Below are 12,483 nucleotides of genomic sequence, written 5' to 3'. Positions count from 1 at the left end.
GCCCCCCTCCGCCCCCAGGCTGCCCTGGTTCCCTCCGCGTCCCGGCGCACGGGCGCACCTGCGCGGTCCTGGGGCGCAGGCCGAGAGCCCACACCGCCGGGGCCTGGGGCGGATGGCCCGGCGCGGGCCTGCGCTGCCCTCGGCGGGGACCCGCCGCCGCCTTCCCCAGCTCAGACGCAGAAGGGAGCCCCAAGGCCAGGCGGGGAGCCGCAGAGCAGGGGCGGGGCAGGAGAGGCAGCGGCCTGGAAGGAAGGGGTGCCTCGCGTCCCCAAAGACCCCCAGGCCGGCTCTGGCCGCTTCCCCTCGCCGGGGCCCCAGCGATTCTCGCGGGTCCGCCCCCGCCTCTGTGTGGGTGCAGGCTGGCGCGTCCCAAGCCATTTCTAGGTCACCAGGGCGTGCTCTCTCCACTTCGGGCTAGGAGAGCTTCACCTCTCCCCCTGGGAGGGGGAGGGGCTGTGGTTCCTGCAGGGCGTGCCCTGCATCCCGCTGGCCCCATTTCCTTTCCGAAACAGAGGTCTAGGCACCTGCCCATCAGTCCCCAGCCCTTGCAAGAGCCAACCCCCACCTGACTCTGCAGCCAGACTGATCTTTCCAGAACATTAATCTGATTCACTTCCACTTCGGCCAATGCACCCTCATTCGTGGCCACCCCAGAACGGGTCCGCCTGGGCAGCGACCAGAACTGTTCTAAAAATCTTAAACTTCAGAATTCCACCTTCTCACAGCAACCACCCATCCTCTTAATGTAAACTCTTTAATATTTGCTCATTTTCTTTCCAGGTAATCCAGGTTTTTGGCCCCTCCTTTTCTTTCAACCCATCAGGTCTTCCTAGCTTTTTAAAATTTCTCTGCTGAGTTTATATATTACTGCTCATTTGAATTCTTATTCTTTTATTCTCTTACACATTCATTCATTCTTCATTCACTCAGTAAATATCCACTGGGTGCCTTCTACATGCCAGGTACCGTGTTAGGCACCAACCACACACGATCTCTGCCCATAGCTTAGAGTCTAGTGGAAGAAGACAAAGCACATTAAAAATCCCACAGTTAGGAATTGAGAAAAGTGCTAGGAAAGTAGTGAGCAGGGCGCCGGCATGGAGAATGAAGTGGAGGACCGAAAGAGGAGGGTCTTCAGGGATGACGACAGAAAAGTATCACTGAAAAGCGTTCACCACATTGAGGCCATTGGAAAGTTCGGCAGGGATAGTTTCAGGGGGAAAGCGCTGGGACTGGAACACTTCCAGAGTTGGCGACAGTGAAGAAGTAGAGATGCAAGTGGAAGTAGAGGTGGCTGCTCTTTTGACAATTTAGAGAGGGAGGCAGAGCAAAATGGCAGATGCTACAGCCGGCAGGACTGGCCCCTTGTTCAAAGATTATGCAGAATTTAAGAACAGTGGCAACAGAGCAGTAAAGCAAGCACGGTGCCCTGTGTGTGACTGCAGGGGTCATGTGCTGTGAAGCTGGTGCCCACGGTGGGTGTGTGCCCCAGTGAGAGTCATTTGTTAAAAAGAGAGATATCGATAATGTAAGAAAGAGGGGGGATGCCCATGAAATGAAATTTGGGGAAGACGAAAAGGAGATGGGACCCCAAGTCTATGCGGAGGGGCTGGTTAGATAGGAGGAGGCCTCTCCCCTTGTAGCAGGAAGAGAGAAAAATGTTGCGGATGCAGGAGGGTTGGCGATACTCTGTGATGGCTTCCGTTCCTCAACGACAGGCAGGGCTCTCAGTCAGGAGGAGGAGGAGGAGGAGGAGGAGGAAGGTGGGTGTGAGCAGACAGAAATGGTGTGGAAGGTGGTGGGGCTGGAGCTTTGCCAGTTAAAGGAAAGTGGGGGAGAGTGATGGTGAGATGAAGCAAGAGACTGGGTTAGGCAGGAAAGTAAGTTCAGTTCAGAGAGACCTGTCTGGCATCAGAGGGACCACTGGGTGGGCAAGTTGATCGGGGTGAATCTTCACGATTGGAGAAAGTGAGCGGAAGCCCAGGACACTGTGATCCCAGAGGGCACAGTTTAAACCCGAGCTGTAGGGAGTGTGCAGTCACTGTGAGGACACGGCCCGCGAGGGCATCTCCAGGGATGCGTGTGGCTGCGTTACAGGAAGTCTCTGTGGGCGAGGAAGTCAAGGCACGGAGAGGAGCGGCGGCTGGGCTGTCAACAAGGAGTGGAAATGACCAAGGGTGACCAGAGGGGACGGATGAGCATAAGGCTTCAGGACAAGTGCTAACGTCTTCACTTTTTTCTCAAGATGGAGAAAAAAATGCTACTTAAAAATTTACTTAAATTTACTATTTAAAGATTTGTTCTTGCAACCGTATTTCTAAATTTTCAGACGGCCTCCGTTCTCCGCTTGCCTCTGGGAGGGGACTAGACTGAAGGGCGCGCCGTTCTGCCTTTGGGCCAGCAGGGGGCGCGCGAGACCGCAGCACGAGGGCCGGGGGCTCCCATAGAACAAAGAGGCGCGTGACGAAGGCGCTCGAGCCCCTCCGCCCTTCTGTATTCGTTTCCTGGGGCTGTTACAGCAAATATCCGCTAGCTTGGCGGCTTACAGTAACGGAGACCTATCCACGCATAGTTCTGGAGCCCCGAAATGCAAAATCACTGTGCTTGGGCGGAAATCCGGGTGCCAGTGGGGCCGGGCTCTGGGGGAGAACCCTCCCTTGCCTCGTGCGGCGGGGGTGGCCCCGGGTCTGCTTGCCTGTGGCTGCGTCACTCCATCCTCACGTGACCTTCTCTGTCCATGTCTTCCCTTCCATCTCTCACAAGGACACTTGTCACTGGATTTGGGGCCCACACTAATCTAGGATGCTCTTATGACCAGATCCTTAATTACACCTGCAAAGACCCAATTTCCAAGTAAGGCCACACTCACAGGTTCAGGGGGTAGGAAGTGGTTATGTCTTTTTGGGGGGCTACCATTCAGCCCACTACATCTTCCTTTTTTCTCCTGTGTAATAAAATAACTCAGTGGGTGGCCCAAATTTTGTTATTTTATTTTATTTATTTTTTGAGTCAGGGTCCCATGCCGTTGCTGGGGCTAGAGTGCCGTGGCGTCATCATAGCTCACTGCAAGCTCTTTCAAATTACCTTATTTAATGCTCATAGCCCTAGGGCAGATAGTACTGTTTACCTATGAGAAAACTGAGGCTTCAAGAGGTGAGTCGGCTGCAGAGCCCGGCTTCAAACCCAGTGGCACTGCCCTCTACTCCCAGGCTGATGCTACCTGCCTCTTCACGGTGGAAATGTGTCCGCAGCCTCTGCCTGTCACAAGGGTTTGTTCCATTGTATTATTAATTGATTGGATTTTCTTTTAAACAGGTGAGGTTTGGTGGCTTCATTTCATACATATGATAAAAGGAAATATCAACAACTTACCTGTCTGGACATGGTGGCTCACACCTATAATCCTAATACTTTGGGAGGCTGAAGCAGGAGGATCGCTTGAGGCCAGGAGCTCAAGACCAGTCTGGGCAACATAGTGAAATAATGTCTCTACAAAAAAAATATTAATAGAAACATTAGCTGGGCGTGGTGGCATGCACCTGCAGTCCCAGCTACTTGGGAGGCTGAGGTGGGAGGATCACTTGAGCCCAGGAGTTCAAGGCTGCATTAAGCTGTGATTGTGCCACTGCACTGCAGCCTGGGTGACAGAGTGAGACTCTGTCTCTAAAAAGAAAAAAAAAAAATTCATTCTGTTTATGGAGGTGCTCTAAAGACATTGCTGTGGAAGATGGCCCAGAGCTATCATGAACTGAAGAAGGAACTATAAAACAGTGCTCTTAGTGCGATAGCATATATATGTATTTATGTTTACATACAAGTGTACACATGCATGTAAAATAGACATGTCTGTACACACATCTATGTTTATGCATAATACACACACTATTATATGTGTATGTGTGTGTGTCTATATGGCCTGGAGATTATATATATAATATAATCAGAAGGAAAACACACCAAAGAGTTAACATTGATTATCTCTTAAAAGTGGAATTAGGATTATGGGGGAGGAGGGACTTTTAAAGATCTTTTTTTACAGAAAGTAAATAAATAAAAAAATCTAGTCCAATACATCTAGAGTAAGTTTGAGGCCTGGGCGCCAGGAGACATTTTGACCTTGACCAATGCCCTCTGCCGGTACCACGCTGCCTGTGGCCTCGCCCTTGGTGTGGCTGTTTACGACCTCTCTTCCTGCAAGTGGTTTCTTACGGTTGCTGAAGAATGCTTATGGCATCGTCCATCTCCATTTCTTCTTAATGAAATTTCCTGGCACCCATAGTTAATATTTTGGGAGACGCTGAATTCCCTGTTGCTCAGCTCCCATCTCTGCAATTTAGCTTCCCATTCTGCGCTCTACGGGGATGGCTGCTCTGACATCAGAATAGGAAATGCCAGGAGGCAATGGTGTCATTAAAGGTGCCAGTGTGAGCTCTGAGAGAAAACGTGTTCATATCGGAAGTTTTGCAGCCGCCGGAAACGCTCCGGTGAGCGGGGCTGGGTTTTGCTGGGAGGAGACGGTCTATGCGGAGATGCTCAACGCGCTGTGGTCGCCTTTTCCTCCTGGCTGCTCTCACAGTCACTTGCCTGTCACAGTGCCTGAAGTTGTATCACCAGAGGCTCAGCTCTTGGGTCTGTGTGTGGCTGTTTCTAGGAGAGATTTCTCACTCTCCCTCATTCCCTTCCTTTTTTCTTTCTCTCCCTCAAAATTTTCCACTGCTCCTGGGAGGGCCAGTCAGCCACACCTTGGCGTGATGTCGCGGTGGGGGTCTTGAAAGCTGAGGGGTTGGTACTTTATTGTGGCTGAATGGAGGGATCCTTCAGAGACCAGGCCAGCCTGGGGACAGAGGACAAGTAAGCAGGAGGTGGCAAGAAGGCAGGGACATCTTTCTGCACTTCCCCTCACCCTGTCTCTTCCTCCATGAGTTTGCGGTGTTGACACCGAGTCCCCAGGGTGCCCCAGCGTGAGAAGTGACACAGGCCTTGGGCTGCTTCCATTGAATGGAAGACTTTCCCTCAGGAAGTCACAAACGGCAGCGAGATTTTTCTGGGCGTATGAAATCTTGATACCCGAGGGGGCAGATCATGCCCAGGAAGAACTCTGAAAGCAAACAGGAGCATTTCCAAATAGTCACCCGACAACACAGCCGTGGAAAGATTCTCTGGGCGATCTCAAAAGAAGCATTTGCCCAGGGATTGAGAACCTTAGGTTGGCTTCAGAAGGTTGGCTGAACCGAAAGCAAGTCCCTCTTTCCTTGCACCACGCACCTGAGGTTAGGACGCGTAGGCCTTCCGCATTTAGCTTTCGCCAGGAATTCATTATTTAAAAAGGCTTGAAGCATCTCTATAAATAGATTGTAGCACACCATAAGCCAAAAAAAAAAAAAAAGCATTCTTTGTTCTTCCTGTAGTTGAGGTCAAGTTGGGAGACTGAGGTGGGAACAGGATGGGAAGAAGCGTAGACACGGTGTGTACCGTGTTGTCGAGAAGTGCAGGAGAGGAGGGAAGGAGAGTTGGGGGGCACCCAGGATTGAGGGGCACCTTTCTGGGCGATGTTGCAGCCTCTGGTCGAGAAGCCAGTGCCAAGGGACAGGCTGCACACATGAGAAGGGAGGGGGGGGGATCCACCTTGGTGGGAGAGCAGGTGCAGGTCCCCAGTGAGCTCCTGGGCAAATGTGGCAACAGATGGTGAAGGCCCAGGGGCAGAGGGAGGAGACGGGCTCTAAAGGGAAGCACCCACCGCAGGCCTTGGGAAAGTGCCTGAAACTCTCACCTCGAGGGGAGGGAATGGGGGAGGGGGCCCCTTGTGGCCTCTGTGCCCCTCTAGAGGGCTGTGTGGTCACCTGCTGAGATTAGGGTAGTGGGAAAGTGACTGGGGTTCAGGAGAGAGCTCAAGCTTTGGGACAGCCACCGTGGGTACCAGGTGTCCCTTTGAGGAGGCATTTTGAAAGCCAGCTGCTCCTTGTGGCCCACCAGAAAGACATCCCTCTCTCATCTCTCACCAGCGGGGCCTCTGGTGCCACTCAGCTGAGCCGGGCCTCATGGAACAGTCTTCCTGAGCCTTCCTCGCTGCAGTACTTGCTGGCCTTCTTGCCTGTCTGTGGACAGAATCGAAGCTAAGAACTGTGGTAGTTTCCACCACCCTCAGCCCTCTCTGCTGGCCAGATCAGCTTGGCCCTTGGTGACCAATGTTGGTCACGTGCTGCCAACAGGCGTCTAGGACATGAAAATGTGGGGATGGGTAGTCCTGAGAGTCACACCATGATACGGACACACATGGGTGAGCTTACATGGCCAGACCGGCTCCCGAGGCAAGTCTGGGAGCTGATCAAATGAATCACTACAGCCAAAGACAACTCTGTCGGGAGGGGAGGTGGCAGCAGACACTGGCAGGGCCCTGGAGCTGCTGTCCAGGACCCAGGGACTCTGGGCCTGGAAGCATTCCAGGCTCATTTGCAAGGTCGGCCAATGAGAGGGACATTTGGGTCATCTTAGCCTGCTGTCATTTACCATCAGATTCATCTACATGACTCCCCTGTTTCTGTCATGCTCACAAAGCACCTTTGATAGTGATTTGGTTTCCCACACAGGTGTTTCCACACAGCTGTGCTGCCAGGAAGAGCACGTCCCAGCTTGCTGGTCCCAGTGCGCCGCCCACCTGCCTGTCCCAGCAAACATGCTTCTACCTGGAAACTCTTTCCCTCCCAAAGCCAGAACCAGGTCAGATAACACCAAAGGGCAAAATCAGGTTTTAAGAAAGTTAATACCTAGTTGGCAATAACATAACAAATGATTCCAATGGGAGGGCACCAGGTGGTTCCTTGTCTTGTTAGTAACACCCACCAGCAAGCCACATCTTGAATGACAAAGCCCATGCGAGGGCCAGGTTTGGTGCTATTTGCTCCAGGGGCCCAAACTGCAGGCCAGGACCTGCTCACATGGCCTCTCCTTGTCCTCAGCAGCTCAAACTGACCGGCTCACAGGACCCTGCTGTAGCAGGGAGGCTGGACACCTCTAGCACTCACTGCGCAGCTGGGAAGCTTTTCTTCCCCTACTTTCTCAGCACTGTGGTCTCCCAAAGGCACCCAGCTGGTGTGGCTATGGCTGTGTGTAAGGGGAGAGTCCCCAAGCAATGGCAGGGCCCAGTGAGAGGAGAGCGGATCCATGACGCAGGCCAAAGCCCCCGGGGAAAGCCGGTGCAGAGACAGGGAAGCGAGGCTGCTCTCCATCACACAGGTGGGGGGGCCCACTCCCGCCTCCCGCGAGGGGCTACTCCCAACAGTTTGAAAACCCCACTGGATGTAGATGCGAGGTCACTGTGTGAAGAGGAAAGTGGGAAGGGAAACAAAGCCACTTACCCAAGTTCCAGCGTAAAATAAAGGAGGCCAAGGTCAGACAGTAACAATAGGAACCCAAATCTGGCAGTAAGAGGAATAGATGTATAAATATATATAAAAATTGTCAACCTTTAGGGGAGACACTAAGTCTTTGTAATACAGAAATGACCATTCTACACAAAGCTGGAGTGGCAAAGCAAAAGCTTATGCAAATCTTTAAACAATATTTTAAAAACCCCACACTTCCCTATCAGAACAGCCTACTCTATTGAGGGTAATACAGAAACAATGTTAATTTTTCCAAATCCTTTGGAAACTTTTTCAGTGTGACCTGTGACTTTCACACTTAGAGATGGTAAATTATTTCCTCTTCTACAGTGTTTCAGTATTTAAAACATATTTTTTCATGGAAGAATGAAATATTAAGACACTGTTAAAATGTCATCAGAAACCACTGTTGGCTTCAAGCACTTGAAGTTATCTAACTCAGGTGCCATTTCTTCTGTTTACAAAGTAGGGCAATGTCTTGCAAACTTCAGAGTTCTATCTCTTAGATACAATCTGTAATACTCCAACAATTATGAGCATTTAATGTCACTGCACTTTTGCACCGATGGATTCAGTGATTGTGTAGCTTCTCCATGACTGTATCCGCAGCGGCAGCAGCACGTGGACACAAGCACGGGCCCTGGTCTGGCTAGCATCATCCCGCCCCTGCTCTTGCCAGGTGGGTTACCCTGGGCAAACTAACATCCCAGCCTAGCCTAACCATCAGTTTCTTAGTCTATAAATTGCAAGTCTATTGAGGGGTAAATGAAACTGTGTATAAAATGTTTGTAGCTGGCATGCAGAAAGTGATACCATCTGCCACCCTGCTGCCCTGGTGCTCAGCAACTTACTAATGTTACTAATACTCACCCAACCATTTTTGCTACTTAAAATGCTTTTTATCAACTAAGCATGATGGAAAAAAAACCTGGGAATTACTTCAGGTTTACGGGTATAATCAACTTTACTCATATTGTAACAGGTAGAATAAGCACCTCTGTAATTACTCACGATATTAAAAATTACGAGTCCTGTGAACTTTTTTTTTTTTTAAATATGGAATGCTTCATGAATTTGCATGTCATCCTTGTGCCGGGACCATTAATCTTCTCTGTATCGTTCCAATTTATGTACTGCTGAAGTGAGCACACTCCTGTGAACTTTTAAGATTGTCCTTATGAAAAGTTAAAAATGTGTTCTAAAACCAAATTTATTGAAGCTTAGCATATTTACATTATACAATTATGCATATCTATATTTTAAAATTGTACAATAGTTGTTCACTGGGTAAAATTTGGAAAATACAGGTAAGCAAACAAAGAAAAATAATCCCATGAGAGATAAACACTGTTAATCTTTCAGTAAATCACCGTCGAGCTGTTTTGAGGGGTAGATATGTAACACTAACAACTGGTGATGTGAAATCTGCATGCTTTTTGAAAAGTGATTTTGGAGTGAATAAAATTCAATTGCAACTTACTTTAAAAGATATACATTGCCAACACTATGACAGTACTTTGTAGGAAGTACTTTAATACCAAATGCACTCTGTACTGCTTACAGGTATGGTTTTGAGAATGACACATTGGAAGAGCAATGCTGATCCTTTTCAAAAAGCCAGCACTTTATAGAAACGATCTTATTTAGTCCTGACAGCTCTGTAAAGTATTATAAGCCCTTTGATGTTATATCATCATTTTACATATTAAGAAAATAGAAACATAGACAAGTAACACACTTTAAACCATGCTATTAGTAAGTGCTGAAACCCGGAGTTGTCTCAGCCTCTTCTCTGTAGCAAAGACAAACTTTGTGTCTGATGCTGAAGTATGTATTCTTAATGAAATCAACTGGGAAAAAAATACGTATATTTACACAAACATTCTTATGTTCTGGGTATATTTTTTCTTACTAATATTTTATTAACATGAGAAATGTCATATAATTCAAGGGGTGAGAAATAAAAAGTATACTTTAGTTAGACCTGGATAAAATTCACAATGTCAAACTCTGAATTTGAATGCCAATGTCAATCTGAGAAACAGGACGAAATGCACAAAAGCAGTATAAAAAATCAGAGTGTTTGACATCAGTTGACAGTTGAAAGCAACGATGGTGCATTAGTATCAGGGGAATGTTCGAGTAACAGGAAACAAGTTTACTAGGCCATCTTTTTTTTTTAAAAAAAAAAAACCTTAAAAGTAAACAAAAAAAATCAGATTTCATCCTGATATTACACTTATGCCGATATATATGTCAACGATCTATGTTCTGGTTACATGATTGAATTTCTTGAATTTGACAAGTCCAAAAATTGTGATTACTGAATAGGCCACCTCATTGTTGCTTCATGTGCAAGTCAGAGATTTGAAAAGTAATAAACACTGGAGATAAAGGAAGAAGGCAATGACTAAATGCACTAGCACTTTTCTGTGCTAGTATTCTTGAAAGACTTTCTTTCCTAAAGCATGTTTTGACCTATTCATCACGGGATGAATAACAATTCAGTGTTTTACATTCAAACGATCCCATGTATTAACATTTGGTTTTCTTTTTATTAGAAAACATAATTTATAACTGCTACTTTATAATTTTTAAAAATTGTCTTCCAGAAAATAATATAACCCTCTTCCCCAGCATCAAATATTGGCTTTGGATTTAGGTGAGCCTTTAATTGCTCAAGCCTCTACTATTCTAATTTCTTTCTTAGTTCTGATTGGTATTGATAGATTACTGTTCCTAATTCCATGTTTGTGTAAATCCTATCCTAATATTACAAAGAAATTGGCATAAGAAATTCAAGTAAAATAAAAACATAGCTGATAAAAAAACTGTACCATTCTTCTTGTTTTTAAAGCCAGTTTAAAAATTCTAAATACAATACATGCTTAGATTTTTAAAAATTCAACTATACAGAACGGTATAAAGTGAAAGGTAAACGTTCCTTTACCCTACCTACCTTCTAGTGCCATTCCAGACACCTGCACAGTCCAGTATGGAAGCCACTAGCTATATGTGGCTATTTAAATTAAAACTAAAATTTAAAAATTCCATTCCTCACACTAGCTGTACTTTAATTGCTCAACACCCACCTAAGGCTAGAGGCAGGCACAGAGCATGTCCACCACCACAGATGCCCGCTGGGCTGCTGTACAGTAACCACGGTTAAGCACGTGCGCACATACGCCTTTTTATAAGAGTCCTTTATGTATTCTGGATACTACAAGTCCCTTATCAGATCTGTGAATTTTCCTCCCATTCTGAGAGTCACTTTTTCACTTTATTAATAATGGTGTCTGTCAAGGCACAAAAGTTAATTTTGGTGAAGTCCCATTTGTCTATTTTTTTCCTTTTTTGCTTATGTTTTTGGTGTTGTTTCTAAAAAACCATTGCTTAGCCTAAGGTCACACAGATTTACTTCTGCGTTTTCTTCTAAGAGTTCTATCTCTTATATCTAGGCCTATGATTCATCTTGAGTTAAAATTTGCATGGGGTATGAGGTAAGGACCCTTTTGCGCTGCATGTAGCTACCACTTGTCCCAGCACCATTTGTTGAAAAGACAACTCTTTCCCCACTGAATGGTATTGGCACCCTTGATAAAAACCAGTTAGTCAGAAATGTACGGGTTTATTTTTGGATTCTCTGTTCTCTTCTTTTAATCTATATGTCTATCCATATGCCTACACTGTCTTATTTTAGTAAGTTTTTAAACTGGCAACAGCAAGTCCTCCCAACTTTGTTCTTTTTTAAGATTGTTTTGGTTATTTTGAGTCCCTTGCATTTCCACATCAATATTATCATCAGTTTGTCAATTTCTGCAAGAACTCCAGCTGGGATTTTGACAGGAATTGTGTTGAGTCTGTAGACCAGTTTAGGCAGCACTGCCATCTTAGCAAAGTCAGGTCTTCTAATCCATGAACATGTACATCTTTCTATTTATTTGGATCTTCTTTACTTTCTTTCAATAAGGAAGAAATTAAAGTTTTATAGTATTATTTTATTTTATAGTTTTATTTTTCTTGATGCTATTGTAAATAGAATTTTCTTAATCTCATTTTCAGAGTGTTTGTTGCTAGTATAGAAATAAAACTGATGTTTGTATTTTGATCTTGTATCCTGCAACCTTGGACTCATTTATTAGCTTTTAAATTAGTTCCTTAGGATTTTCTCTATATGAGTATATGTCAACTGTGAACACATAAAGTTTTTACTTCTTTTCCAATGTGGATGGCTTTTATTTCTTCTTGCCTAACTGTCCTGGCTACAACCTCAAGTATAATGCTGAACATAATTGGTGACAGTGAACACTCTTGTCTCATTCCTGATCTTAAGGGGAAAGCATTCAGCCTTCAGTCTGTCACCATTAAGTATGATGTTAGGTATGGGTTTCCTATAGATGTTTTGTTTATCATATTTGGAAGACCCCTTTTATCCTTAGTTTGTTGTTTTTACCATGAAAGGGTGTTAGATTTTATCAAATGCTTTTTCTGCATCTATTAAGACAATCAATGTGGTTTTGTGCTTTATTAATATGGTATAGTTGATCCTCATTATTTATGATTATGTATTTTTGCATTTACTGACTTAACTAAAATTTATTTATAACTCTCAAATCAATATTTGTGGCACTTTGCAGTCATCCATGGACATGTGCAGACTGGTAAAAAATTTGAGTCACCTAATATGCATGTTCCCAGCTGAAGTCAAACAAAGACATACTTTGCTTTCTTGTTTCAGCTCTCATAGAGAGATGACAGGAGGATGGAGATGCAGGGGCAGTTCAGTGCAGTACAAGAAACTCTCATTCTGGGGCCAGATGGGTGGGGTTTGACTTCCAACTCTGGCGCCTATTATTGGGATGGCCTCAGGCAAGTCACCTAACACTTCCGAATCTTACTTTCACTTTTGTAAAATAGACAGAATGGAATCTACCAGGATGAGTTGTTTTTTAGGGATTCAAGTTCATAATCTATGTGAGTTATGTAAACACACATACGCTTCTCCCCAAAGCAATGGTTCCATACTCACTAATTCAGTGTTTGTGGTCAGTTTATTGAACGTAACTACTGTGAATAATGAGAATTGACTGTATATTTGCTT

At 45.6% G+C, this 12,483-nt stretch overlaps 1 pseudogene; it reads right to left on the bottom strand.

The window, feature by feature from the left end:
• Window positions 1–8,432: 8,432 nt before the first annotated feature.
• On the bottom strand, window positions 8,433–8,531 carry LOC123621966 (annotated as a pseudogene).
• Between the last annotated feature and the right edge of the window lie 3,952 nt (window positions 8,532–12,483).

Source organism: Lemur catta, chromosome 16 (assembly GCF_020740605.2).
Source record: "Lemur catta isolate mLemCat1 chromosome 16, mLemCat1.pri, whole genome shotgun sequence".
Classification (NCBI taxonomy): domain Eukaryota; kingdom Metazoa; phylum Chordata; class Mammalia; order Primates; family Lemuridae; genus Lemur; species Lemur catta.
The sequence above is the reverse complement of the archived record's forward strand: the minus strand, read 5'-3'. Positions and strand labels throughout refer to the sequence as shown.